Source organism: Moschus berezovskii, chromosome 2 (assembly GCF_049115385.1).
Source record: "Moschus berezovskii isolate FMDL1 chromosome 2, NW_MosBer_1.0, whole genome shotgun sequence".
Classification (NCBI taxonomy): domain Eukaryota; kingdom Metazoa; phylum Chordata; class Mammalia; order Artiodactyla; family Moschidae; genus Moschus; species Moschus berezovskii.
Genome location: NC_142461.1, coordinates 49,855,892 through 49,881,001, shown reverse-complemented (window position 1 = coordinate 49,881,001; position 25,110 = coordinate 49,855,892).

The following is a 25,110-nucleotide window of genomic DNA, read 5'->3' as shown; positions in this document are numbered from 1 at the left end:
ACAGAGGAGCCTGGCGGGCTACAGTTCATGGAGTCACAAAGAGTTAGACATGTCTGAGTGACTAAGCACACGCACACACACAGATAACATAAACTTTATCATTTCAACTCTTTTCAAGTACACAATTCAATGGCATTAAGTACATTCCAGTTGTTCTGCAATCATCACCACCATCCATCTCCAGAAATGTTTCATTATCCCAAATGGCAACTCTACTCCCATTAAACACTAACTCCCCCTCCTGCCTCTATTCTCTGGTAACCATGATTCTACTTTCTACTTCTATGAATTTGACTATTCTAGTCCCTCTCTTAAATGGAACTATACAACACCTGTCATTTTGTGTACATTTAATTTCATTTGGCATAATGACTTTGGCTTCACAAGTGGCTCAGTGCTAAAGAATCTGCCTGCCAGTGCCGGAGATGCAGGTTCAATCCCTTGGTAGGGAAGATCCCCTGGAGGAGGGCATGACAATCCATCTAGTACTCTTGCCTGGAGAATCCCTTGGACACAGGAGACTGACGGCCTACAGTCCCAGCACTCATGCACACAGCATAAATGACTTCAAGGTTCATCCACATTGTATTATGTGCAATTTCCTCCCTTTTTAAGGCCAAACAATATTCCATTGTATGTATTTAATATATACCACACTTTATTTATCCATTCACTGGTTAATGGACATTTCGGTTTCCACCTTTTGGCTATTATGAATAATACTGTTGTGAACATTGGTGTAAAAATAACTGAGACCCTGCTTCGAATTATTTTGAGTATATGTCCAGAAGTGGTTTTGCTGGGTCATATGATAACTCTGATCTTAATTTTTTGAGATACTACCATACTGTTTTTCACAACAGCTACTCCAGCAGTGCATATGAGTTCTGGTTTCTCCACATCCTTGTTAATGTGTTATTTTTTATTTATTTATTTTCTTGGTGTTTTTTTCTGCTTAAAATCTCCATGACTTTCATTTGCTCCCTACCATATTCAACGGGCCTGAACATTTCTGATCTCTGTATATTTTTTTAACCTCATCCTGTGCCTTCCCCTTGCCTTCCTAGGACACAAAACTCTTCCCTCTCAGGAATTTTATATTATTCTTCCCTCTGCCAGGACCACCTACACCTCCATTCTGCATGGATACTTGCTTATTATTTGAGGGGTCTTGACCTTCGTAAGGGTCCCTAGCCATCGTTTGTAAGTGTGTCTCCCTTTTGTTCTCTCCCCCAGCACCTTGCTCTCTCCTTTGAAGTGTGTGTCATCATCTGTAATGATTTCATCTCTGCTTGTTTCCTACCTGCCTTCAGTAGAGAGTCAGCTCTCTGAGGACAAAACTGGGGGCTTCCTTCACTCTTGCTTCCCCAGAGTCTGGTAGTCTCCTCAGAAGGACTCAACAGAGAGTTAATAGCTAAATTGCAAAAAGTTAAGGATGTTCCTCTGATATTTGTAACTTCTTCCCTCTACAAGTGAACCATATGTTCACTTTCTTTGATTTGTCAAATCAAAATCCTTCAGAGACTAAATTATTGTCTAAAATATTGTAACATTTTTCTTTTCTTGGACATGTGCTTAATATGAACTAAATTATAGTTTAATATTTATGTTACTACAGTCAGAACTGCTAAACAGCTTATAGCTAAATTGGCTGCTTTCTAACAACTGGTGATTAAAATCACTTCCATTTAAAAAAATGTGGCTGACACATTTAAAATGTAACAAATCCCAAATATCATTTAAGTACTTTTGATTCATCAAGAAAAAACTGTCAGCTACAACTTTTATTTGAAATCATGCCTGTTTCATTCCAGTGTTACTCAATAAATAACACCAAGTAATTTGCCAAAATAGGTTTAAAAGCAATTTGAAGTGTAGGTGGGAGGGAATTGGAGAGAATTTAATCTCTGCTTACTTTAATTCCATATTGCTTACCTTGAACAGAAGATGAGAAGTACCAGCATCAATGATAGACTTTGTAAATTAAAAGAATAAGTGAATTTCCTGGGATTCATTGAGCAAAAATGTTTTCTACATGGATCATTTTAGTATTTACACATTTACAGGCTGGTATCTGGATGTAGGTCATCTTTAATTTATTCTGCTCAGCATTTAATGTGTCTTTTGATCCGAAAACTACTCTCTTCTCACCTTACCTGTATCTGTTCTTATCTTCTATGATTTTACACTCTAACATCTATTATTTTACCTTTTCTTGCACAATTCCTTTTCGATTTCTTCTTTGTATCTCTTTTGTTTTATGTACTATAAGAGACATTGTCACTCTTTCTAAATTAATGGTTCTCAAACTTTTGGCTTCCCAGGTTCCTCAAAGATAAAGAGTCTGCCTGCCAATGCAGGAGATGTGGGTTTGATCCCTAGGACAGGAAGATCCCCTGGAAGAGAGCACAATGGCCCACTCCAGTATTCTTGCCTGGAAAATCCTATGAACAGAGGAGTGTGGTGGGCTACAATCTATGGGGTCAAAAAGCGTCAGACGCTACAGAGTACACACACACAAACTTATGTGTGTATCAGAATGACCTGGGGGGCTTATTAAAGATAAGTCGGTGGACTCCATCCCCAGATTTTCTGATTTAGTAGTTATAGAACTGGAGTGGGGTGGGAGGATAAGAAATTGTGTTTCTCACAAATCCCCAGGTGACTCTGAGCTACTGATATGGGAACCACAATTTGAAAAATACTCTTCTATATCCTTGCAACTCAAAGGGTATCTGAAGATCAGCATGGTATTTCTAAAAAGCTGCTTGTTGATAAAGCTTCTGGTCTCTCGGCTGTACTTTGAGTAGCAAGGATTTAAAACAGTAATTCTTCAATTCCAAGTTCTGGACCAACAGCGTTAAAATCACCTGAGGATTTATTAGAAATGCAATTTCTCAGGCTACATCTGAAAACTATTAAATTAGAATCTGCCTTTTAACAAAATCCCTAGGTGACCAGTCCCACTCCAGTACTCTTGCCTGGAAAATCCCATGGATGGAGGAGCCTGGTAGCCTGCAGTCCATGAGGTCGTTAAGGATTAGACACGACTGAGCGACTTCACTTTCACTTTTCACTTTCATGCATTGGGGAAGGAAATGGCAACCCACTCTAGTGTTCTTGCCTGGAGAATCCCAGGGACAGGGAAGCCTGGTGAGCTGCCGTCTACGGGGTCGCACAGAGTCAGACACAACTGAAGCGACTTAGCAGCAGCAGCAGCAGCAGCAGCAGGTAACCAGTAAGCATAATAAAGTTGTTAAGCCCTGTTCTAAATCACCTACTCAGTCTTCACTACACAAATTTTATTATATAGCCCACCAGTTACATTTGTTTCAGATAAAATTTTAATTTTATTTACTTGTGTTAAAAGCTTTGATTACTCATTTTTTATCATAGTCTAATCTTGATTATAGATGCAATATCATATCAAAATATACTGAGGTTGCTAATATTCCTTCCAGGTCTCCTTATTTGGTTTGTTAATTATGTTCCTTTTATTTGTTAGTTGTCCTGTGGTAGTCAATAATCCCACAAATCTCAGTGACTTATAAAAACATAAGTTTATTTCTTGTTTATCTGTTATATTGGATGAAGGTCAAGGCCGTTTCCACTACCACTCCACATGTCTTTATATTCCAAGAGGCTGAAAGAAGGCACGTAATATGGGTCATGCCTTTCCTGAGGCAGAATGAAAAGAGCAAGAGGGCTGATAGAAACGTATAAGGGCCCTTAAAAGGTTTGCTTATTTATGGGGTCCACCTTATTTGCTTATGTGTCATTGCCAAAGCAACTCACAAGGATAAATGCGATGTCAATAGAGTGGGAAGTATGCTTTTCCCACAGAATGTATGTAAAGAATGAGCATTGTTTTCTCATCCCCCAATCCACATGTTGAAACCTAATCTCTACCGTGATGGTAATAAGAGATGAGGCCTTTGAGAGGTAATTGGGTCATGAGGGTGAAGCCCTCATGAATGGGATTTGTGGTTTTAGGAGACAGTGAAAGGACCAGAGATCTCTCTTTCTGCCATGTGAGGACATAGGAAGAAGGCAGCAGTCTGTACCTGGAAAAGGCCCTCCCCAGACCCTGAGCGCACTGGGACCTGACCTCAGACTTCCAGACTCCAGAACTGTGAGAAATACATTGTTGTTTTAAAGCCACCTGTCTGTGCATTATACATAATATTACTAAGTCTCTTTTTTTCTCTCAATGAATAGTGAAATACAATCCAGTTACAAGAATGGGGAGTAAATAATTGCAAACAATAATATGATTTACACTTTTACAGTTATTGATTTTCTTTAAAGGCCTGGTATGTAATATAATATGTAATGAAGTAATGAAGCAAATGACTATATATATATATTAAATTCATAATACAGCAGAAATATATTAGGTACAGACACGCACATGTGCACACACACCACCAATCTGTGATGGTTTGTAAAGACAATTGGCAAGGGTTTCTTCTGAAGTTGTATAGGTCTGTTTCCCTTCCAGATTTCTCCCTTGAATGGGATGGACAGTAATTATCAATATATGTTCAGTTAACTGCTTTAGCTCTTACGTGAGTTGAGGGTGGAAGTTCAATTTTTTCCTACCCAGAGAGCCAGCCTGGGCAGAGCCTCAGACACACAAAACCAGAGGGTTGTCTTGGCAATCACAGAAGAGGGGTGCTCCTTGCTGGCGGGTGGTGAGGAGAAAAATGAGCCCGTGACCAGTCCCACATAGCTCCCAGTACTGATGGACCATGTACGTCAGTGGGGGGCGGGAGGTGGGGCTTCTGCTTTCTTACATTTTCTCACTCATTAGTATTTCCATTTGGTTATTTATAATGGCTAATTTTTTATGTGTCAACTTGGCTAGGCCATGGTACTTAGATGTTTGGTCAAACATTTTTCTGGATGTTTCTGTGAAAGTATTTTTATATGAGATTAACATTTAAACCAGTAGACTTTGAATAAAGTACTCATGCAGATGACACTACCCTTATGGCAGAAAGTGAAGAGGAACTCAAAGGCCTCTTGATGAAAGTGAAAGAGGAGAGTGAAAAGGTTGGCTTGAAGCTCAACATTCAGAAAACAAAGATCATGGCATCTGGTCCCATCACTTCATGGGAAATAGATGGAAAAACAGTGGAAACAGTGTCAGATTTTATTTTTTGGGGCTCCAAAATCACTGTAGATGCTGATTGCAGCCATGAAATTAAAAGACGCTTGCTCCTTGGAAGGAAAGTTATGACCAACCTTGATAGTATATTAAAAAGCAGAGACATTACTTTGCCAACCAAGGTCCGTGTAGTCAAGGCAATGGTTTTTCCCGTGGTCATGTATGGATGTGAGAGTTGGACTGTGAAGAAAGCTGATCGCAGAAGAATCGGTGCTTTTGAACTGTGTTATTGGAGGAGACTCTTGAGAGTCCCTTATACTGCAAGGAGATCCAACCAGTCCATTCTAAAGGAGATCAATCCTGGATGTTCATTGGAGGGACTGATGCTAAAGCTGAAACTGCAATACTTTGGCCACCTCATGCGACGTGTTGACTCACTGGAAAAGACTCTGATGCTGGGAAAGGTTGGAGGCGGGAGGAGAAGGGGACGATGGAGAATGAGATGGCTGGATGGCATCACCGACTCTGTGGACATGAGTTTGAGTGAACTCTGGGAGTTGGTGATGGACAGGGAGGCCTGGCGTGCTGTGATTCATGGGGTCGCGGAGAGTCGGACACGACTGAGCGACTGAACCGAACATAATGTGGGTGGGCTTCATCCAATCAGTTGAAAGCCATAGGACAGCAAAACAGACCTTCCCCAGGAAGAGGAAATTCTGCCAAGGCTTTTGGACTTGACCTCCAATATCACCTCTTTCCTGGGTTTCCAGCCTACTGGCCTACCTTGCAGATTGTGAACCTAACCTGCCTCCACAATCATGAGCTAATTCTTAAATAAAATAAATCTCTTTCTCTCTCTCTCTCTCTCTATATATATATATATATATACTTATACACATAGCCCTGATTAATGCATGTTTTTTTTTAAATCAGAGTTTTGGAAATCAGAAAACATAATCTGAAAAGATGTCTCAGAAACTCTCTGTCTGCACTTGGACTCATGTATGGAGCTTCCACACTTGCTTCCACAGTAGATGGTTGTATGTAACTGTATCAGAGGAGGAGGTAGTGGGATGTTATATTCCAGGCACTAGTGGGCTCTGTGAAGACAGAAGGTGGGGAAGTGCCCAACAGTCTTTTGCTGTGGATAGAAAATGACCTGGCTGTCAGGCCTTCCCTTCTCAGCATTCACTTCTTTACCCAAGACATGTGCAAGCAATAGTGCACATCTATGTATGAGACATAATTTGTGCAATATTTAATATATGTCTTCGTCCATTGGACTGCTATCACAGAATTCCATAGACTAGGTGGCTTATAGGCCACAGAAGTCTATTTCACACAGTTCTAGAGTCTGGGAAGTCCAAGATTAAGGTACCAACGTGGTCGATTCTGGTGAGCCTTGTTCATAGAAGTGTCTTTGTAGTATGTCTTCACATGCTGGTGGGCTTGAGGGGTCTCTCTGGGGTCTCTTTTATAAGGGCACTCATCCCACCCCAAGGGCTCCACACTCATGACCTCATTACCTCCTAAAGGCCCCCTGTCCAAATACCACCACATTGGGGATTGGGTTTCAACATATGAATCTTAGTGGGACACAGACATTGTCTGTAGTGATGTGTTTTCTATGTTGGACCAGGCTCCAGAGAGCATGTGTGGAAGCTAGATACTGTAGTTTTAGCTACTTAGAGAAAATATCTGTGTTTTCTCTCAAACTTCCCCTCCTATTTTCCTTTCTCCCTATGGACACACACTGCATCAGCATCTCGGCTTCAGCAGGCAGTGGCTCATTTCCCCATGTGGGTGGGAAGGCAGGCCTTGGGGCCTAGAAATCCACCTGGCAGGGAAGGCAGCAGTCATGCTGAGCTCTGCTGCTCTGGGCTCCATGAGAATGAAAGAAATGTCTTCTCATATTCCTAAAATACTCTCCACTTCTCTATTTTCATGCCAAGTACCAGCAATTTATTATGTGAGGCTTGGCCATGTCCTTGGACTTAGTAAAAGATTGATGGGCTATTTAATGTTCATGCTCTGAGGACTCACTAAGGGGTTTCTTACTCAGAAAATGCATGGCACTCATCATACGCTTTGGAAGACTAAGGCTGGGCCAATTTTGTGGTTTGTATTCCGGACAATTAGTGTATGAAACAGAAGAGCAGAGACTATTAAGTCATATTTGTGGCTTAGTGTTACTAGCACTTGATGATCCTAAGCCTTGACTTTTCAAGTACTCTCCTGAGTTGGAAAGTAAAAGCAATAAACTTTAGGACATTTTGCATAGCTTATAAGAAAGTCATTTAAAGCATTTGTTGCTGTTGTTCTTCTTCAGTTGATAAGTCATGTCTGATTCTCTGTCTTGTGCCCCATGGACCGTTGCACACCAGGCTTCTCTGTCCTGCACTATCTCCCATAGTTTGCTCAGATTCGTATCCATTGAGTTGATAATGCTATCTAACCATCTCTTCCTCTGCCGCCCCTTCTCCTTTCCCAGCATCATGGTCTTTTCCAATGGATCAGCTCTTCCCATTAGGCAGCCAAAGTATTGGAGCTGCAGCTTCAGCATCAGTTTTTCCAATGAATATTCAGGGATGATTTCTGTTAGGATTGACTGGATTGATCTCCTTGAAGTCCAAGGGACTCTCAAGACTATTCTCCAGCACCACAATTCGAAGGCACCAATTCCTCAGCACTCAAACTTCTTTGTGACCCAACTCTCACATTCATATGTGACTACTGGAAAAACCATAGCTTTGGCTATATGAACCTTTGTTGGCAAAGTGATGTCTTTGCTTTTTAATCCACTGCCTAGATTTGTCATAGCTTTCCTTCCAAGGAGCAAGTGTCTTTTAATTTCATGGCTGCAATATCCATTCACAGTGATTTGGGAGCCCAGGAAAAAAAAATCTCACTACTTCCACTTTTCCCCCATCTATTTGCCATGAAGTAATGGGACTGGATGCCATGATCTTCATTTTTCGAAGGCTGAGATTTAAGCCAATTTTTTCACTCTTCTCTTTCATGTTCATCAAGAGGCTTTTTGGTTCCTCTTCACTTTCTGCCATGAGGAAGGTGTCACCTGCATATATGAGGTTATTTATATTTCTCCTGGCAATCTTGATACCAGCTTGTGCTTCATCCGGCCTGGCATTTCTCATGATGTACTCTGCATGAAAGTTAAATAAACAGGGTAGGAACATATAGCCTTGACATACTCCTTTCCAAATTTTGAACCAGTCCATCATTCCATGGCCAGTTCTAACTACTGTTTCTTGACCCACAAATAGATTTTTCAGGAGCCAGGTAAAGTGGTCTGGTATTCCCGTCTCTTTCAGAATTTTCCAGTTTGTTGTGATCCACACAGTCAAAGGCTTTAGCGCAGAAGCAGAAGCAGATGTTTTTATGACATTCCCTTGCTTTTTCTATGATCCAGGAGATGGTGGCAATTTGATCTCTGATTCCTCTCCCTTTTTTAAATCAAGCTTGTACAGCTGGAAGTCCTCAGTTCACATATTACTGAAGTCTAGCCTGAAGGATTTTGAGCATAACCTTACTAGCATGAGAAATGAGCACAATTATATGGTAGTTTATACACTCTTTGGCACTGTCCTTCTTTGGAACTGGAATGAAACTGACTTTTGCAGTCCTAGTGCCACTGCTGAGTTTTCCAAATTTGCTGGCGTATTGAGTGCAGCACTTTAACAGCATCATCTTTTAGGATTTGAAATAGCTAAGCTGGAATTCCATCACCTCCACTATCCTTGCTTGTAGTAATGCTTCCTAAGGCCCACTTGACTTCAGACTCTAGGATGTCAGGCTCTAGGTGGGTGACCACACCATCATGATTATCTGGGTCATTAAGACCTTTTTCGTATAGTTCTTCTATGTATTCTTGCCACTTCTTTTAAATCTCTTCTGCTTCTATTAGGTCATTACTCTTTCTGTCCTTTATTGTGCCCATCCTTGCATGAAATATTCCCTTGGTATCTTCATTTTCTTGAAGAGATCACTAGTCATTCCCATTCTACTCTTATCCTCTATTTCTTTGCATTGTTCATTTAAGAAGGCCTTCTTATCTCTCCTTGCTATTCTCTGGAACACTGTATTCAGTTGGGTATATCTTTCCCTTTCTCTCTTGCTTTTCATGTCTTTTTTTTTTTTTTTTTCAGCTATTCGTAAGGCCTCCTCAATCATTTTGCCTACTTGTATTTATTTTTCTTTGGGATGGTTTTGGTCACTGCCTCTTGTACAATATCACAAATCTCTCTTCATAGTTCTTCAGGCAATCTCTCTACCAGATATAATCCCTTAAATCTATTTGTCACCTCCACTGTACAATCATAAGGGATTTGATTTAGGATATACCTTAATGGCTAGTGGTTTACCCTACTTTCTTCAATTTGAACTTGAATTTTGCAATAAGCAGCTAATGATCTGAGCCACAGTCAGCTCCAGGTCTTGCTTTTGCTGACTGTATAGAGCTTCTCCATCTTCAGCTGCAAAGAATGCAATCAGTTTGATTTTGGTATTTACCATTTGGTGATGTCAATGTGTAGAGTTGTCTCTTGTGTTGTTGGAAAAGGATGTTAGCTATGACCAGTGTGTTCTCTTGACAAAACTCTGTTAGCCTTTGCCCTGCTTCATTTTGTACTCCAAGGCTAGACTTGCCAGTTACTCCAGATATTATATAACTCTAGACATATGATAACATTTAGCACATTATGAAAATAAGTATAATTCAGAAGCAGACATTCCAGGGAGAAAAACCTAGTGCATTTTTCATTGTAAAATGTATTTACAAGTCATTGCAAGAAGAAAATAATTAATTCTCCCTGCTTCTTCTTATTTTTAAGTGAGCCATACCCCAGCTAAGGGGAGCGGGGCATCTTACCTGATCCATTTAAGATAAAAGTTGGCAAAGCCCAGAATGTAGCTGAGCAGGCCTCCTAGCCATCCCTATAATGTCAGGGAAGAGGCGTGGCTCCTGCTGAATGAGATGTGCTGGGGAAGATTCTACAGGGAGTGGGGAGGAGAGCTCAAAGGATGCACACAGCTGCTGCTTTCTCTCAAAGGTAAAATGATGAAGACAAGACCTCTTGGAACTAGAAATATCATTGAGCCCTGGAAACCTAGAATCAGAATAGGCAAGAGAAAATAGATAATGGTATTACAAAAAATTGTTTTCTTTTAATGAAACAAACATTATCTATCTAAGTAAAAATGTACACACTTGCACATTTTTCTTAGGATTTCATTTCTTTATTTCTTTTTATTTATTCTGTCACTACTCAAACTATTAAAGTACATTAGAGTTAGAATATTCTGGAATTTTCATTAACAACAGCATAAAAGCATAATCAAGTCAATAAGACTAAAACAGATTTGAATAGTCTCTCAAAATTTTCAGAACAAAGCCCTCTTTCAGAAGATTAATTCCAACAGTTCCTATTTTTATAAAAGTTAGTTTTTTAAAAGGGACATTTTAGTTTTTCTTTCTACTTTCCCCTTCTTACCTCCTCTCTTTCTCTCCTCCTAGCCTTCCCTGATTCCTTTTCCTTCCTCTCCTCTCTCTTCTCTATTGGTTTGTAGCCACATTTTAAAAGTTAAAAAAAAAACCCATCAATTTTAATAACAAATTTATTTAAAACAGCCCATAACAAATATTGTCATGTCTGCAAGTAATCAATATAAAAACTATTAATGAGGTATTTTGCATTCTTTGGGGATTTGGTACAAAGTTTGGAAAGTGGTGTGTATTTTGCACTCACAGCACATCTCCATTCATATTCACCATGTTTCAAGTGCTCAGTGGCCATGTGTGGCTTCTGGCCACCACATTGGACAACACTGATCTAAGGGAAGGAAGAGAGTCATTGGCGAACATGTGGTTGATGTCAGTTTGGGGAGAAGTATTTACGACACGACAAAAAATATTATTTGGTACTAGATTATAAAAGTGCCTTATAATTTTTCCTGCATGCTTAGATATTTAATAATATCAATCCTAAACAACGAATGATGTATCAATCAAAATTACCTTCTAGGAAGCCAGAAATAAAATTTCCAAGCAGCTGCATTCTCAAGTTCTGTTGCGGTCTGTGGGTTGACAGAGGGAAAGTGAACTCTCAGTCTGGCTTGGTGGGCTAGGGCTCATGCAAGTAGTTCACCCTGGTTATCATCACAAAGTGAGAAAGAATGTCAAGGGCTGCGAGGGAATCACGCAATTTGTTATCAAAAACCAGCTCAAGGAATCTAAAAGGAAAAGCATCATAAAGGCAGTAGTGGGGTAAAGTTAAAAAAGAAATACTAAAGTATTTATCTGAGGAAATATCTCACAAATGTATGTGGAACAAAATTGTAGATGGCAAGTGAAGTTTTGTGTTGATTTTGCTTTATAATTAAATATGGTGAGTTTACGGCTAACAAGACATTCACACTTTCCTTCTTAGTGTTTCCTCAACGTGAAGCCTTCAGTATGTTTTTCAGGTTTGCTGGAACCACAGAGATTAGAAAGTGGGGTTTGGGGTGGTGTGATCTATCCACCCACTTCCATGATCCTCCCCTCCAGTCTCTTCCTTGTGCAGCAGACTGATGAATTTGTTCCAAAGAAAACAAGCAGAAATGGTCCAAATAAACAGATGCTGTCCTCAGGATTCTGGACCCTACAGTGGAGTCTGAAGAGAACCCGTAGAATGGGGCCAAGCCAGGTCCCACTGCTGTGTCCTCTACCACTTCCCACATGGTCACCACCTCCAGCCAGCAGGTTCTTCAAACACCTGCATTTATTTCCACTTCAGGACCTTGGCCCTGGCTAGTGCCAACCTGGGAGCTGGATCAGGTTTAGATCATAAGCAACCTCTCTGTGTGTGCCTCTGTCTCCTCATTTGTAAAGTGGTAATAATAATAACACAACCACCTTAGAGTGCTGATATGAAAATTAAATGAATTAATGCATGTGAGCACTTAAAACAGTGCCTTGTATTGAGAGGTTAAAAAAAAATGTAGGTTTCATGCAGATTCATTTAGCAGTAAAATGTGATCCAAACTGATATATTGTCATTCATGTTTACTTACCCTGTTCAGTGTGATAAATAAATGTTTTCTGCAGAAACAGCGATAAGATTATAAGATGCTGCCCAGACCCTGCCAGGCATGTTGAATGCACTGTCTGTTATTTTGAAATCCCAAATACTCTAATCCTGAAACTTCTTTTTCCCCAAGAGTTTGGTGTAAGGGATTGTGAACAGGATTACTACTGTTCATGATTCAGCTTATTTTTCACCTCTTCTGAGAGACTTTCTGACCCTTCTTCCTTGGCACCCCATCCTCTCCAGTGCCTTCTATTATCTGACCCTACTGACTGTCCCTGGTAGAACTTCTCACTACAAGCAAAGATATTATTTGTTTTGTGGCTCTGTGTACATGTGCTCAGCCATGTCTCTTTGTAACCCTGTAAACTCTAACCTGCCAGGCTTTCTGTCCATGGGATTTTCCAGGCAAGAATCCTGGGTTGTCATTCCCTCTTCCTGGGGATCTTCCCAATCCAGGAATCAAACCCGCATCTCTTGCACTGGCACATGGATTCTTTACCACTGAGCCACCTGACCATTTATTTCCTGACAGTTCCAAGAATTATACCTCCAGCAAAGACCTCTTCCCAGAACAGATCATATTTGCAGGTGACAACCTGACACCTCTGTTTAATAAAGAAAGAAAGATACCTCTGTTTGGATGTCCAAAATCTGAACTTCTGATCCACCCCTCCACCTTGCCTCACCCATATTTTCCCCTTTCGTGTTTCATGGCGGCTCCATCCTTCCGGTGTTTGAGGCCAGAATTTTTGGAGTCCTCCTTGGTTCCTCTCCTTCCCTCATACTCCACCATGATGCCCAAGCGAATTCTACTGGCTTTGCCTTCAAAATCTGTCTGACGTCTGACCCCTGTCATCACTTCCGCCCTTTCAAGTCTGGGGCAGGTCACTGGGGCTCCTTAATGTTTTCAAACTCTATTAGCCTTTGCCCTGCTTCATTCCGTGCTCCAAGGCCAAATTTGCCTGTTACTCCAGGTGTTTCTTGACTTCCTACTTTTGCACTCCAGTCCCCTATAATGAAAAGGACATCTTTTTTGGGTGTTAGTTCTAAAAGGTCTTGTAGATCTTCAAAGAACCATTCAACTTCAGCTTCTTCAGCGTTACTGGTTGGGGCATAGGCCTGGATTACTGTAATATTGAATGGTTTGCCTTGGAAACGAACAGAAATCATTCTGTCGTTTTTAAGATTGCATCCAAGTACTGCATTTCGGACTCTTTCTTTGACCATGATGGCTACTCCATTTCTTCTAAGGGATTCCTGCCCACAGTAGTAGATATAATGATCATCTGAGTTAAATTCACCCATTCCAGTCCATTTTAATTCACTGATTCCTAGGATGTCTACGTTCACTCTTGCCATCTCCTGTTTGACCACTTCCAATTTGCCTTGATTCATGGACCTAACATTCCACGTTCCTATGCAATATTGCTCTTTACAGCACCGGACCTTGCTTCTATCACCAGTCACATCCACAACTGGGTATTGGTTTTGCTTTTGCTCCATCCCTTCATTCCTTGTAGAGTTATTTCTCCACTGATCTCCAGTAGCATACTGGGCACCTACCGACCTGGGGAATTCCTCATTCAGTATCCTATCATTTTGCCCTTTGATACTGTTCATGGGGTTCTCAAGGCAAGTATACTGAAGTGGTTTGCCATTGCCTTCTCCAGTGGACCACATTCAGCTGTGGGCCATGTGATCAAATCGACTTGTTTCCTGTGATTATGATTTCAGTGTGTCTGCCCTCTGATGCCGCCTCGCAATACCTACCGTCTTATTTGGGTTTCTCTTACCTTGGTCGTGGAGTATCTCTTCACAGCCGCTCCAAGAAAGTGCAGCCGCTGCACCTTACCTTGGATGAGGGGTATCTCCTCACGGCCGCCCCTCCTGACCTTGAATGTGGAGTAGCTCCACTCGGCCCTCCTGCGCCCGCGCAGCCACCGCCTATTGGATGTGGGGAAGCTCCTCACGGCCACGCCTCTTTGCGTGGTCGGTTGTGCCGGCTGGTGTCTCTCGCATCTGCGCCGGGGCGGCTAATAGAGTTTTGTCAAGAGAATGCACTGGTCATAGCAAACACCCTCTTCCAACAGCAAAAGAGAAGACTCTACACATGAACATCACCAGATGGTCAACACCAAAATCAGATTGATTATATTCTTTGCAGCCAAAGATGGAGAAGCTCTATACAGTTAGCAAAAACAAGACCAGAAGCTGACTGTGGCTCAGATCATGAACTCCTTATTGCCAAATTCAGACTGAAATTGAAGAAAGTAGGGAAAACCACTAGACCATTCAGATATGACCTAAATCAAATCCCTTATGATTATACAGTAGAAGTGAGAAATAGATTTAAGGGACTAGATCTGATAGATAGAGTGCCTGATGAACTCTGGACGGAGGTTCGTGACGTTGTACAGGAGAAAGGGACCAAGACCATCCCCATGGAAAAGAAATGCAAAAAAGCAAAATGGCTGTCTGAGGAGGCCTTACAAATAGCTATGAAAAGAAGAGAAGTGAAAAGCAAAGGAGAAAAGGAAAGATATAAGCATCTGAATGCAGAGTTCCAAAGAATAGCAAGGAGACATAAGAAAGCCTTCCTCAGTGATCAATGCAAAGAAATAGAGGAAAACAACAGAATAGGAAAAACAAGAGATCTCTTCAAGAAAATTAGAGATTCCAAGGGAACATTTCATGCAAAGATGGGCTCGATAAAGGACAGAAATGGTATGGACCTAACAGAAGCAGAAGATATTAAGAAGAGGTGGCAAGAATACACAGAAGAACTGTACAAAAAAGATCTTCACAACCAGGATAGTCACGATAACGTGATCACTGACCTAGAGCCAGACATCTTGGAATGTGAAGTCAAGTGGGCCTTAGAAAGCATCACTACGAGCAAAGCTAGTGGAAGTGATTGAATTCCAGTTGAGCTGTTTCAAATCTTGAAAGATGATGCTGTGAAAGTGCTGCACTCAATATGCCAGCAAACTCAGCAGTGGCCACAGGACTGGAAAAGGTCAGTCTTCATTCCAATCCCAAAGAAAGGGAATGCCAAAGAATGCTCAAACTACCGCACAATTGCACTCATCTCACACGCTAGTGAAGTCATGCTGACAGTTCTCCAAGCCAGGCTTCAGCAATATGTGAACCGTGAACTCCCAGATGTTCAAGCAGGTTTCAGAAAAGGCAGAGGCACCAGAGATCAAATTGCCAACATCCACTGGATCATGGAGAAAGCAAGAGGGCTTGAAGCTCAACATTCAGAAAACTAAGATCATGGCATCTGGTCCCATCACTTCATGGGAAATAGATGGAAAAACAGTGGAAACCGTGTCAGACTTCATTTTTTTGGGCTCCAAAATCACTGCAGATGGTGATTGCAGCCAGGAAATTAAAAGATGCTTACTCCTTGGAAGGAAAGTTACGACCAACCTAGATAGCATATTAAAAAGCAGAGACATTACTTTGCCAACCAAGGTCCGTCTAGTCAAGGCTATGGTTTTTCCCGTGTTCATGTATGGATGTGAGAGTTGGACTGTGAAGAAAGCTGATCGCCGAAGAATTGATGCTTTTGAACTGTGGTGTTGGGGAAGACTCTTGAGAGTCCCTTGTACCGCAAGGAGATCCAACCAGTCCATTCTAAGGGAGATCGATCCTGGGTGTTCATTGGAAGGACTGATGCTAAAGCTGAAGCTGCAATACTTTGGCCACCTCTTGCGACGAGTTGACTCACTGGAAAAGACTCTGATGCTGGGAAAGGTTGGGGGGGGAGGAGAAGGGGACGACAGAGAATGAGATGGCTGGATGGCATCACCGACTCAAGGGACATGAGTCTGAGTGAACTCTGGGAGTTGGTGATGGACAGGGAGGCCTGGCGTGCTGTGCTTCATGGGGTCGCGCAGAGTCGGACACGGCTGAGCGACTGAACTGAACTGAATGTTTTCAAAGACTTGAAAACATTAAGGTTCAAACCCTTCTTAGGGTCTCACCTGACTGCCCTATGAAAGTTGAAAATCTCTATCATGCTCACATTCCTTTCCCTAGGTCCATTGCTGTTTATCTAAACATATTTATGAGTTTTTATGACATTTAACACGTTCCAGCTACTCTTCTGGACCCAGTTTTTGTACCTTCCTGAATTCGTTCTCCCCTGCCTTTCTGCTCAATGCTGATAATTGTCCAGGAAGATCACCTGGCACTATCACATTCTGAGGGCCATAGAGGAGAGGCCTTGATCCTGCCTGAAAACAGACTCACTATGCTCTGCCACCACCTGGCAAGGTGGCAGGTGGGGTCACTGCCCTGGGCTGCTAGGCTTTCCGAGATGGCTGCTCCTAGCCCCTCATGCCCAGCTCAGGCCCTGGAGAGGGTCCTGCCCCAAGTCTCCCACTGCTGCACCTCTGGTGTTTCTGGGGCTGCTGAGGACAGAAACTTCACAGGAATTCTGTGCAGCACCTATGCAGTCATGAGCTCGCTTGGAGGCTCAGGCTGCAACAGGTGTGGACCCCTGTGCTCACCCAATGCTGGGCTCAGAGGCTGCTCTTCCTGTCGGAGATCTTGCCTCTCTCATGGGTGCCTAGAGAGTTTGGAGGGCACAAACTGTAAGACAGTGGGGTTGGCAGTTCTTGGGGCAAACTGTCTTTAACACAAGTGCCTGTGGCTAAATATTTCTCCCTTTTTGTTTGTTTACATCTTGGAATAACAAACTACCTTATGGGTGGAAAATAGCAACAATAATTTATTTTGCTCTCGAATCTGTAGTTTGGCCAGGGGGTATTGGGAATGACTTATCTCTGCTCCACTGGAGCTGGAGGATCCTGAATCAAAGCTGCATGTTCACGTAGTTGGCAGGGTGGTGCTGGCTGTTGGCTGGGAGGCTCAGTTCTTCTCCACATGGGGACTCTCCCCAGGACTTATTGTTTCCCACAGCAGGGCTTCTGGGTTAAAGCTCAAGCATCTCAGGAACCAGGAAGTAGCAGTTGCCAATCACCTGAGGCCTAAGGCTTGGAAGCTTGTACAGGGTCACTTCCTCTATATTCTATATCAACAGCCCATCCAGATCCAGGGAGGGAGCATAGACTCTGGCTCTCAGGGGAAGGAATGTCAGGGAAGTTGTAACTGTTTCTTTTTTCCTTTTTAAATTGAAGTATAATTGATTCATAATATTAATTTCAGATATACAACATAGAAGCTCAGAATTTTTATAGATTCTACTCCACTTAAAGTTATTATAAAACAATGGTTGTGTTTCTCCATGCTATGCAATATGTTATTGTTGCTTATTTATTTTATACATAGCTATTTGTACTTCTTAATCCCATGCCCCTATCTTCCTTCTCCCTTTCCTCTCTACACTGGTAACAACTAGTTTGCTTTCTGCATCTGTGAGTCTGTTTCTGTTTTGCTATATACATCCATTTGTTTTATTTTTTAGATACTATGGGCAAGTGATAACACACAGTGTTTGTCTTTCTGTATGATTTATTTCGCTAAACCTAATGCTCTCTGGGTATATCCATGTTGTTGCAAATTGCAGAATTTCATTCTTTTTATGGCTGAGTAATATTCCATATTTTATACCACATTTTCTTTATCTATTCATTTGTTGATGAATGTTTACATTGCTTCCATGTCTTGTCTATTGTAAATAATGCTGCTATGAACACTGAGTTGCATGTATCTTTTTGAATTAATGTTTTCACTTCTTTTGGATATATACTCAGGAGTGGAATTGCTGGATCATAGGAAAGATCCCCTGGAGGTGGGCATGGCAACCCACTCTAGTGCTCTTGCCTGGAGAATCCCGATGGACAGAGGATCCTGGCAGGCTACAGTCCAGAGTTGCAGAGAGTCGGACAATGACTGAAGTGACTGAACACGCACATGGTAATTCTGTTTTTAGTGTTCTGAGGAGCCTGCATACTGTTTTGCGTGGTGGCTATACCAATTTACACTCAAGTTGTGGCTATTTTTAACCTGCCATGCGTCTTCCTTAAGATGAATTGTTCTAAGAACCAGTAATTCACAAGTCTTTTGTATAGGCTGAGTAATTGGCTGTGTTTTTTTGTGAAGCTAGAAGCCAGGTTGATAACCCATCCCCTCTATTTGTTTCTCTTCTTTCCTTGCATCCGCTGTTCTCTCATTCCTGCTTATCTGGATTTTACTCTCAAAGAAACTGTTAGCCCTAGCTTTTGCCTCTGTTCTGTTCTGTGTTCTAGAGAACCCAGTGCAAATCAGATACTATGTACTTTACATAGCTTTGTTTATTGTCTATCTCCCTTCCTAGTATGTAAGCTCTGTACAGCACATGTGTGTGTGTATTTCATTTAGGATTATAGTCTTAGAGTCTAAAACAGTGTCTGACTCATTGAAGGTACTCAGTAAATGTTAATTGAATGATATTTATCTGAATGTTATTGCAATTATCTAGAGCTTAATTTCCAGGAAAGCAGGAACATTGCCATCTCAACATTGTTCCCCTGGCTCCTACAATACTTGTGGCACCTACCACTTAAAAAATATTTAGAAAAGAATATATGAACAAAACCAGGAGAAACAATACATAGAATGTTGATGAGGGAAACATAGTTATTGAAAACCAGGGAATGTCAATAGAAGCTTCTAGAAAGGTCCAGGAACCAGAACAGCTCAAAGGGATCCATGCAAGGTCATCACACTTGAAAGGTGTCAGCATCACAACTGTCACAGTATTTGGGGGATGTTATTACACAAACATTTTGAAATTGAATTTTAATAGCCTTTGGAGAAGAGGAGTAAGATGAAGCCTCTGTGGCCCAAGACCCCTCAAGTGTAGGGGACCAGCAGAGCTGTTCAGGTGCCTATCTGAGGAGCTGGACATATTCCTTCATGCCCTTGGCATACCTATGTCTTCCAGGAACATGTATCTCTAACAGCATTACCTTGACCAACCCTGGTTTTGCTGATTTGAGTTGCCCCTTGATGAGTTTTGATTATCTTAGTTTTGTATGAGGATTTTGTATGAGGATTTGTTTCTTTATCTTTATGACCCATTCAATTCAAGTCAACATTTTCTTTAAAGCTGAGAATCTATATGCCAGGTAAATTCAGTTTGGCACCGTGTCAGTCAAGACATCAACGAAAAACAGGCAACCTCCATCACAGAGGTCAGTTCAAGGAAAGTTCGCATACCAGTGGCTGTTTCCAGAGCTGTGAGTGCCAGGGCCTGCAGAGGCCAGCCCAGTAGCTGGAACAACAATCAGTTCTCTCCTGGCAGCTGTAGTGCCTTGGGCAGAGTACAGACAGAGGTCCAGGGGTCACAAATCAGAATATTCCAAGGTTACAACTCAAGCTAACACACCGCTGAATAAAATTTGTTCTACCCTCCTGCTTCACTAATGTGGTACTTGTGTGAAGACCTGGAGGGCCAGGTCTGCATAGAGAATTATTACGTCCCTCTGAGTTACAGACCCTGGTGCCAGAACATGGTGAGGAGAGACAGACAACTCATGTTCCCGCATCCTCCCTTCCCCTTGGCCTGTGCTCACAGCAAACACCTTTGCCAGCTCATGGACAGACACCCTCTCCATGCGTCCAAGCTCTGTTCACAATTGTGCTGTCCTTTGGCCATCTGGAGTCTAAGGGTGGGGGCATACCAGGGTCACAGTCCCCCAGCCACCCTGAGATAGAACTGGAGCTGAGACCTGCATACACCTTGGAAGCTGGCTTGGTTCTCTTCAAGTGGAGAATTCCCAGTCTGAGTTCCTAGAATGTTCTTTAAGTAAGGAGTTTGATAAAGGTTGGTCAGGGATCCCACTTGCACCAATCTGTTAGCGGCAGTGCTGTGATGACTCCAGGTATTGAGGGCAGGTGGGAGGTCTGCGGATTGTGCTGTACTTGATCAGGAGTAACCTCCCTTCTGGACACACAGTCATCTGCAGGTAACCTTGCAGGGAGGAAGTGAAGGGACACAACCTCCCTCTGATACCAGTGCTCCCCACTGGCTTCCCCCACAAGAACACAGAGCTCTGGGGCATCCTGGTGATGCAGCCTCCATGCTGGAGAGCAGAGAGAAGTGCGCAGAGGGAATCTGGAGGGGCCAGGCCAAGGCCACAGGCACAGGTCACATCAGGGGACAATGCAGATCATCATCTGCCTCTTCAACCACAGGAGATAATTTATCAACACTAGAAGAGAAGAAGGTGGTAGTGCCTATGGAAGGACTAGCCTGGGCCTCCAGGAAAGTCCACAGGGCAGCCTGGGATCTGTGGATCTGCTTTACCCTTGATTTTCATGTTTTTAAGAGTTGAGGGAGAGAGGCACAAAGGGTGTCAGCAACAGTATTCATGGGTGTTGTCATTTGGTTAAGCCCTTGAAACAATCCTTCACAGTGTACTGTTGAAAATTATTTCATTTTATGACTTTTCATCTGTAAGAACACCCTGCTGATTAACACGCATAATCATCCACACAAACGGATGTTTATAGTGTTTTGTGCAAGGCATGGTGCCAAGTCCAGGCAGAGGCTGTGCCCCAAGGAGCTTGTGGTCTGAGTGGAGAGACCTGCACTCTGCTTTGAGCTTTCCATTCTCAGAATTTCTCCCCTTCTCCCCTCCCTGCACCCCATCTTCCTGAGGCCTCTGGGCTCTAAGTAAGACAGAGTCAGAGAGGACTTAGGGAAACTTCTGTGTGTGAGAGAAGGCAACAGAGAGAGAATAGATGGATACTTTTTTTTTAAGGGGTGTGAGGGCACTCTGAATGCAGTACCAGTGAAGCAGATGGAGTTCCAGGAGGAAGTGGTGAAGAAGCAAGGGGAGAGGCAGGAGAAGAAGGAGCGGGGAGAAGGGAAAAAGAAATAAAAGGGGGAGGAAGGAGAGAAGGAGGATCAGTAATAAAAAGACCTTGAAGGAGTGAAGATAAAACAGGTAGAGGGGTAAACAAAGGACCGCCGTCTCATCTTTCATGCATGAGTTCGTACTGAGTATCATTTCCTGTTCATTCAGAAACCATGTGTATTAGTGATCTCCTGCTTTCTATGTCTTTGGTCTCCGATGTGCACGAATGTTTTCAATATCTCCCATGTTGCTTATTCCTGATGTCTTTGTACCATTATTCTGTACAATTTTGTATTGTTTTGTATTTTGTATTGTTTCTAGGCTGCTGCTGCTGCTGCTAAGTCACGTCAGTCGTGTCCGACTCTGTGCGACCCCATAGACGGCAGCCCACCAGGCTCCCGTCCCTTGGATTCTCCAGGCAAGAACACTGGAGTGGGTGGCCATTTCCTTCTCCAGTGCATGAAAATGAAAAGTGAAAGTGAAGTCGCTTAGTCATGTCTGACTCTTTGTGACCCCAAGGACTGTAGCCTACCAGGCTCCTCCGTCCATGGGATTTCCCAGGCAAGAGCAATCATATTTATCAGGACTAAGGCACTAAGGCACATTTTGAGGCACTCACCTGTGTACCAAAAACCTCAGGAACCAAGACAAATAATATTTTAATGTAGTAGTTTAAAAAATCAATGAGAAAAGTTCATGATGAACAAAATCTCAAAAATGTGAAGTCTCTCAGTCGTGTCTGACTCTCTGTGACCCCATGGACTATAGCCCACCAGGCTACTCCCTCCATGGGATTCTCCAAGCAAGAGTACTGGAGTGGGTTGCCATTTCCTTCTCCAAAGGCACTAAGGCACATTTTGAGGCACTCACCTGTGGTACCAAAAACCTCAGGAACCAAGACAAATAATATTTTAATGTAGTAGTTTAAAAAATCAAAATCAATGAGAAAGTTCACGATGAACAAAATCTCAAAAATATAAATAAAATCAGGATCAACATCCTAAGGCTGGAACAACAGAACAGTTTTGTTCCCATCAGTAGCGGCTACTGGTTCCTTATAATCAAGGCCAAGGGGAGGGGTATAGGGAAAGTCACCAGTCAGGGCAGCCATCACTGTCCATAGTGTGTTGGTTGTGCTCTGTTGGAGAAGCTCTGTTGTCTGAGCGCTCCTGCTGCATTAGGGATGATTCTGTGGTAGGTTCATGCTTCCATCTAGTGGTCATATATGATATATGCCAGCCTCACTTCTGGAGTCTCTTTTGGGGGAGGCGCAGTTAAACCTGAAAAGATAGAAAGCAAAGAGATAAACAAATATCAGGAACTCTCTGGATCAACAGGTTTTTGAAGTTGTGTTCAAGTTCAATCCATTGTTTGGTATCTATTTTTCTTTCCTTTTATTAAATACAAATTGAATTCCTTCTATGTTAAGGAGAGGGCTGGACATTGGATATGGAATGGCAGAATGTTGTACACGGACAGCTCTTTCAGGAAGTCTGAGTAGGAAGAGGGTGTACAATTCATCTACTAGTCCATTTTATTAAACATAAAAAACTAAAAAGAAGCCTGGAGAGAGCTGTAGAGAGAGAGTGCTTTGTCTAAAGTAATATAACTGGTTAGCAGAGTCAGACTTCTAATAAAGTCAGGTGCACTTTCCAAGGCACGCTGCTTCCTTTCTCATGTCAGGATGCTGAAACAAGCCTTTTAAAGCTCCTCTTATCTTCTTTGTGGGAAGAGTAATTGGAGTACAATTTAGAAATGGATTAGAGAAGGAAGTCAGTCAGTCAGTTCTGCTTAGAAACAGACTCTGCCAGTTCCCCAAAGTCAAGACAACAGAAAATGTATGACTCATGTTTGAAATGTATTTAATTCACAGTAGAGAAGGAGAATATAACTTACATCTCGCCCATGTGCCAACAGCTCCCTCATTCTCTTCTTTTGTGACTGAGCTACTCCCACTTCAAGTCTCAAAAGCACCCTGGCTTCAGGGGCTCACCACTAACCCATCCTTCATTTTTCTATTATAGATACAGAGTATTAAGTGTTCTCTAGCAGTGCATTATATTGGTGCTTCATGTTCGGGATAAAATAAATAACTCTGATAAAGCAAAACAAAAAAACTGATTGAGAGCTAATTTGCAAGCATATTTAATATATCATGTATTTAGTTTTTTATCATTAAAAATTTCAAACATGCACAAATTCAGAGTTTGCAGTGAACGCCAACATACCAATCACCCAAATTACCAACATTAGCAGCATTACATATTTAGCAAGGTTTTGCCCAATTTAATTCATCTTCCTTCCTTTCTTTTTTTCTTTCTGAAGGATTTAAACAAATTTCAGACACTTCACTCTTAATACATTATTAGGAATTTCTTAATAATATGGACTTTTCCTTACTACAATGCCATTATTATACTCATAAAATAAACAATAATTCCTCGATATCATCCAAGGTTCAGTGCATCACCACATTTCACAGTTCAGTTCACGTCATATTTGACTCTTTGCGACCCCATGGACTGTAGCATGCCAGCTTCCCTGTCCATCATCAACTGCTGGAGCTTGCTCAAACTCACGTCCGTAGAGTCAGTGATGCCACCCAACCATCTCATCCTGTCGTCCCCTTCTTCTGCCTTCAACCTTTCCCAGCATCAGGGTCTTTTTCAATGAGTCAGTTCTTTGCATCAGGTGGCCACAGTATTGGAGCTTCAGTTTCAGCATCAGTCCTGAAAATGAATATTCAAGACTGATTTCCTTTAGGATTGACTGGTTTGATCTCCAAAATCATCTTTTCTACTGTTGGTTTATTCAACTCTTGATTCAAACAAATTCCAGACATGACATTTGATTATCGTCTCTTAAGTCTCTTTCAGTCTAGACAATCCACTCTCTTTCTCCCCCAACATCCCCCGCATTCGCAAATGACTTTTTGTAAAAAACCAAGTCAGATATCCCGAAGAACGACTGTCCCCCATGCTAGATTTGTCTGCTTCCTTCCCTGTGGTGTCATGCAGTCCATCACACTGTCCACTACTAGAGGCTTTGTTACACTCAGGTTCTTTTTCCCCTTTCCTCCACTTTTCTGCAAGAATACTTCATAGGTTGTTTGTGTATATCACACAGCAGCACATCAGGAAGTTCACCATGTCTGGGTATTTCAGTTCTGGTGTGCAAATGTATGTAACCAGAATTAAATTTTAAAAATAATTTCTAACAGAAAATTTGAAAGAATAGCAGAACATAAACATTCTTCATCTAGTTTCAGGCATGGAGGCATCAACTGCTAGATTTTTGCCTTGTTGTTCTATCTCTTCTCTCTTTTCATTGCTGTGAGTACATGCTCAGTTGTGTCCAACTCTTTGTGATCCCATGAACTGTAGCCTGCCAGGCTCCTCTGTCCATGGAATTTTCCAGGCAAGAATACAAGAGTGGGTTGCCATTTCCTTCTCCAGGGGATTTCCTGACCCCGGGATCGAACCCATGATCTCTTGTGTCTCCTGCATTGGCAAGCTGGCTCTTTACAAGCTGAGCCACCAGGAAAGCCCATTTCATCCCTAAGTGTCTGTATTATCATCACTATTTCCAATAAATTTAAGTTATTGTCCTATTTACAGTCCAATTAAAAATTTTTCCAATTGTCCCCAAAACGTTTACTGTAGTCTTTTTTTTTTTTTTATTCTGCAACAAGAGTCATGTTTGCATTTGTCTGTCTTGTCTCCTTTCGTTCATCATCTTTTCATGTGCCTCTTTTTGTCTTCCTAGCATTGCCATTTTTGAAGTTCCCAGGCCAATTGTCTTAAAGAATTCCTTTTGATTTAGATTCGTGTTAAGCACTTTTGGCAAAAATAATTACGTGGGTGGTTGCAGCCATGAAATTAAAAGACGCTTACTCCTTGGAAGAAAAGTTATGACCAACCTAGATAGTATATTAAAAAGCAGAGACATTACTTTGCCAACAATGGTCCATCTAGTCAAGGCTGTGGTTTTTCCCATGGTCATGTATGGATGTGAGAGTTGGACTGTGAAGAAAGCTGATTGCCGAAGAATTGATGCTTTTGAACTGTGGTGTTGGAGAAGACTCTTGAGAGTCCCTTGG